Raw genomic sequence first — 6,252 nt, forward strand, 5'->3', positions numbered from 1 at the left:
GTTAGGTTTTCTGTTTCCTGTGTCCTTAAACTTTCCTAATCTTTGTTACTTCCTTGAGTGTAGCTGGTGTTTAGCTGGTGTTTGACGCGTGTTTTAATGAGGATGATAAAAACGTTATTTCTTTCCTCTTGATGAGTGGATTTATTGTAAAAATGAGAGAAAAAACACAAAAACAAAAAAATAATGCTGCCAATGTAAACTTAAGAGAGTTCTTGAAATTAAAGTTCTTTTGTCCCAAGTCGTGGCTAGACGCGTCCCATTGACACGTTGACCCGGAAACCCGCTGATGACCCGGTGGTGACACGGTCAATGACTGTTTCCGCATACACCTGCTACGCTACCCGGTATGCGTCACTGCACCACCTTAAATAGATAACAGGACACTGCAACACTGCTACCTATAGAGGGAAACCCATGCACACTAACACAACACAAATTCAGGATAATTAATATAAAATAAAAGGTATATCATTTCAACTTAAATTTATCACATTACATTTAGAACTTTCATAATAACCCAAATTAAATGAATGGCTCCTATAAACATTTTACCAAACTTAATTAGAGTTACAAGATTTTTTAACAGAGAATGTCACTCATGTGTTTTGTCCACATTACATTTAATTCAGCTTATGGGTAAAATTTATTGTTGTGAGTGCCAAGTTTTTCCTGTAATTTGGCCATTTACTGTAAAACTATATATAGTATGACTCAATGACCAATGCTAGACTAAGACACTCTACAATCCCCAAAAACATAAAACATTAGCCTTTTATGTATGTTGCTGAGTAAATGAGTGCATATTCAAACCAGTTGTCCTTGCATTGCAAACAAGTACTGTATATGCAAAAAGTGCGCTAAAAGTTATGTGACCCTTAATTCACAGTATAGGTGGGGTGGAGTTGTGGGGTTTCACAGACAGTTTAAGGATCCAATGAAATTACGAGCTTTAGTCACAAGCTCTTTTTTAAAATTATTCATTGGTTACATGTTTGCAAAACCTACAGACAGATGTAAATAGTGCCAATGTACAAACAGGATAAAAACAGCAAAAAAAAGGAGACATGATTTTTACTCAACAGTGGCTATATATCTTGTTATCAATACATAATGTATAACAGAATCAATAATCAATTTTACCCTTTGTGTTTGCTTGTATGGCTATGTATTGTTCTAATAAACATGCTGGGTATAAACCAAAAGATTTTTTACATCTTTAAGATTTTCAAAATGTGATAATCTCAAGAGTTCCCCACACACATCAGGATTTCTGATGGTAAATATTAAACATGTTTAATATTTACGATTCGTGATCGGGGCGGCTCCGACGTTCTTCCGATCAGGAACACTCGTAACAAACCTCACACCAAGGGAAAATCTAATAAGATAATCTGAAGAACCATTGAAATCGGGACATAGCTAGGATTGTCAGAAGGGGGGAAATCGTCAGAAAATCAGCCCAATTATCTTTTGGTGTGTACCCCGCATAAGCCAGACTCACTGCCCTCACTAATTTTGATTCCCTTCCTCGGCAGCACAGCTCAGGCTGTCATGCTGGATCAGAGCTTTACCGATTACTTCCACTTTGTCACCTTCATCAGGGAATGATTCTGGTGCGCGCGCGCACACACACATACACACACACACACACACACACACACACACACACACACACACATACACATATATTGTTGAATATATTTGTTAGAAATTATCTTAATATGTAAGCTTAGTTTATTTATTTCATTTATACTATTTAGACAAATATTCTGTGTGTTTACATTGAAAATATATAGTGTGTTTAAATTGTGTATAGTCTCTTTAAGAATTTGGAGACAATTGTGTCAACGTGTCATATTTTCTAAAATAAATTATAATTTTTCTGATTCCATATTTATTTTAATAAGTTAGAAACGTCTCTGATGTCTCCTGCTGACAGGTGCAGTTTGCGCGTGCAGCAGCTGGCGCAAATTATGAGACCGTCTCATTTCAGTTCTCTTCCCAGACTTCTGAGGCTTCAACCTTGAAAGACCGAGTGCTCACCTTTGCTTAGCAGGGCGTATACCTTGAATTGGGACACAGTTTGTGAAGCTTGCGGCGGCTAGTGCGCTCTTTGGTCATATATTGTTTGTATATTTTTTATGTTGGATTTAAATGATACACATGATTAAAGAAAGATATTTAATTTTGTCGGACGGACACAGAGCGAGTGGATTGTTTTGTCGGATACGGAGCGAGTGAAACCGAAACTAAAACGAAATGCGCACTGACACATACTATGGAGTTTTAACAGTTGTACAGCGCAGTGTGAATATTTTTCTGGAAACAAAAATCGCGGATCGTTCTCTTCCAAGCCGATGTAAACATCTAAGGATATATTAACATTTCTCAGATTTATTACTTTTGTGGACTACAAATGCAAGTTGATGTCATACTGGGATTGCTTGGCAAAGATAATTTACAAACATGAGATCGAATGGATTTGTAACGTCCATACCGCCGCGCCACCAGAGGGAGCCCTCTCCGGAGTACTGACATGGTGCCGCCCCTTGCTTCTCTGATCATTTCCTGTTTTGCCTTACTTAAGCCTCAAGCTAGCCTAGGTCTAGCGCGAAGTATTGCCAGCTAACCCCTGCGTTACCAAGCATTATTCTAAGTATTATTCTGACTGCCTGTTTATGACCATCTGCCTGTTTATCTGTTTGCTGCCTTTGGATTATTCCTTTGTATTGTTTGCCTGGATTGGACTGCTTACTGTGTTTGACCTGCCTGCCTGTTACAGTTTACTCTTCTGCCTTACATCTTGGATTTGTTTGCCAGATTGGTTTGTTTTAATAAACATCCGTAAAATGGATCCCAGTGTTTCTGTGCCATCATTAAAGAATACTTCGCCTACCATCGATCCAGCAGATGTCGCCAATCTGAGAGCTGCTTACGAACATCAAAGCAGTCTCCTGCAGGGTTATCAAGAGCAACTCACACGTCTCCAGTCCGTAAAATGAACACCTCACCTGTTATATTCAAGCCTTGCCATCCACGTCTGCCAAACGGTGAGTGTATCCGAACTGGATAAGTTTGACGGTACTGCTGAACATGTGAGAGGTTTTCTTCGTCAACTAGATATTTATTTCAAGGATCATGTGGGTGAAAATCTGTTTGACGATACTATGTGCTCTAAAGTACTTTCAATGCTATCTGGTAAAGCGGTCGAGTGGGCAGCCGCTGTTTGGGACACGGATCATCGTATCCGCACTTCTTATACATACTTCATTCAACAACTCAAAGTATTTGAATATCCAGCGGGGGGAAGAAGTGCTTCGTCACGGATCATCCGCATGTCTCAAAATCACAGACCAGTAGCAGAATACGGCATTGAATTTCGCACGCTTGCTGCACAAAGCGGATGGAATGATAAATCGCTCAAGGATGTGTTTCAAAACAGTCTCGACACAGAACTCCAAGCGGAACTGGCTGGTAAAGGTGAGGAACTCCCTTGTTCTGATTATGTAATTCTGGCAGTCCATATTGATAACCTGATGAGGAATGTACCCGCTAAAGTGAGGATTTCTGCAAACACTATGAAGGCTTGTGAGTACAACCCGCAAAGTATTGCATTCCTCTGATGATGCTTCTAACGTCGTAGAACCTATGCAAATGGGGTTTTCACCTCGCACTGTGGAGGAACGGCAGCGCAGACGCACCATGAAACTGTGCTTTTACTGTGGAAAACCTGGACATCGCATCGATTTATGTCCCGCTAAGATGCCTCACTACAATAACTTGGTAAGCCAATTTAAGAATCTTCCTGCATGTCATGATATGTGTTCGCAAGCCATCACTGTCATCCACAATGATGAACGGTTCATCATTGTGGATGACAGTCATGAACCCCTATCATTCACAGCATTGATTGACTCTGGCTCCGCATTAAATCTCATTCATGAAGATGTTATTTCTAAGTATCTGATTCCTGTTGCTCCATGTCAACCACCACTAAAAATTTCTGCTGTTAATGATGTTCCCTTTGGTAATGGTATTACCAATCGCACTATTCCCCTAACACTCCAATGGATCACTTCACCAGGAAACCATAACGCTGTATGTGATTTCTTCTCCTCGCTACGACATCATCTTAGGTCATCCCTGGCTCGTAGCACATAATCCTAAAATTAACTGGAGGTCAGGAGAGATTTTAAAGTGGTCTTCTCGTTGCATGGAGGTTTGCATCAACCATCTCAAACCCTGTCTGTCAACCAGCATTGATAGCCCATCTGGTAAGAACATTAAGATTCCTGATGTCTACAATGAATTTTCTGAAGTGTTTAGTAAGTCCAAGGCTACCAAGTTGCCTCCCCACAGACCTTGGGACTGTGCTATTGAATTACTCCCTAATGCCATGCCCCCCAAGAGTAAAGTATATCCTCTGTCCCAACCTGAAACTCGTGCTATGGAGGACTATATTTCTGAAGCGCTACAAAATGGGTTTATCCGATCATCTACCTCTCCTGCTGCAGACGGTTTCTCCTTCTTTGAGAAGAAGGATGGTGGCCTGAGAGCCTGCATAGATTATAGAGGTTTTAACAATATTACTGTGAACTTTCCATATCCCTTACCTCTTGTACCTTCTCCCCTAGAACAACTACGAGAAGCCAAGATCTACACCAAACTGGATTTACGCAGTGCCTATAATCTTGAACGTATCCGTAAGGGCGATGAATGGAAAACAGCATTCCACACCACTAGAGGGCACGACGAATACCTCTTGATGCCGTATGGGCTATCTTACTCTCCTGCCGTGTTCCACTTATTCATCAATGAAGTTTTCAGAGACCTCCTGAACCAGTGTGTCATAGCTTACATTGACAATATTCTGATTTACTCCAACAGTATGGAGGACCATGTCTGCCACGTCAAAGAAGTCCTGTCTCGCCTTCTCCAGAACCAATTGTACCTAAAAGCTGAAAAGTGTGAGTTCCATGTTACAAAGACCAACTTTCTGGGTTATAATATCAGTTCACAGGGAGTCGAAATGGATAACTCAAAAGTCAAGGCAGTCACTGAATGGCCCACACACCGTACAGTTAAAGATCTCCAAAGATTCCTGGGATTGGCTAACTTCTATCGTAGATTCATCCGTAACTACAGCATTGTGGCAGCACCCCTGACATCCCTCTTGAAAGGCAAACCCAAGAAGTTAACCTGGAACCCTCAAGCCGAACACGCATTTCAAAAATTGAAAATCTGTTTTACCACAGCCCCTGTCCTGAAGCACCCTGATCCTGAAAAGCAGTTCATTGTAGAAGTAGACCCATCTGATACAGGAATTGGAGCTGTTCTATCCCAACGACAAGAACCATTGAATAAGGTATACCCATGTGCCTATTCCTCCAGAAAACTCACACAGGCAGAACTCAACTATGACATTGGCAATAAAGAATTACTTTCCATTAAGGCAGCCCTGGAGGAATGGAGGCACTGGCTTGAGGGAGCGAAACACCACTTTGTGATCCTGACAGACCATAAGAACTTAGAATATGTAAAAGGAGCCAGAAGACTCAATGCACATCAGGCAAGATGGTCCCTGTTTTTCACCCGTTTCAATTTCTCTATCACTTACAGACCCGGAAACAAGAACGGCAAGGCTGATGCATTATCATGGTACCATGATCCAACACCCTCTGACCGAGCTCCTGCACCCATCATACCACACACTCACATCATTGGCCCCCACACTTCACTCAGTTCTGGTAACACAAGTAATCTTTCTGGTGGCCCACTTTGAACCATGATGTTACCAACTTTGTTAAATCCTGTAGAGTCTGTGCCCAGTCCAAATCACCCAAAGAACTACACTCTGGTCTCCTAAAACACCTGCCCATACCTCAATGCCCCTGGTCTCACCGAAGTATTGATTTCGTAAACAATTACACTATCCCTGTCATCATAGACCGTTTTTCCAAGTCCTGCCATTTAGTCCCCCTCAGGGGACTACCTACAGCCATGGAAACCGCTCAAGCTATGTTTCAACACGTATTCAGAAACTTTGGAATACCTGAAGACATCGTCTCTGACCGTGGAACTCAGTTCACCTCCCAGGTATGGAAGGCCTTCTGCAATAACCTTGATATCAATGTCAGTTTAACGTCTGGTTATCATCCCCAGTCCAACGATCAAGTTGAAAGACTAAATCAGGAAATTGGAAGATACTTGAGATCATATTGCACCCGTGAACAACATCGCTGGTCTGAATTC

This window comes from Paramisgurnus dabryanus, chromosome 4, assembly GCF_030506205.2.
Source record: "Paramisgurnus dabryanus chromosome 4, PD_genome_1.1, whole genome shotgun sequence".
Taxonomy (NCBI): Eukaryota; Metazoa; Chordata; class Actinopteri; order Cypriniformes; family Cobitidae; genus Paramisgurnus; species Paramisgurnus dabryanus.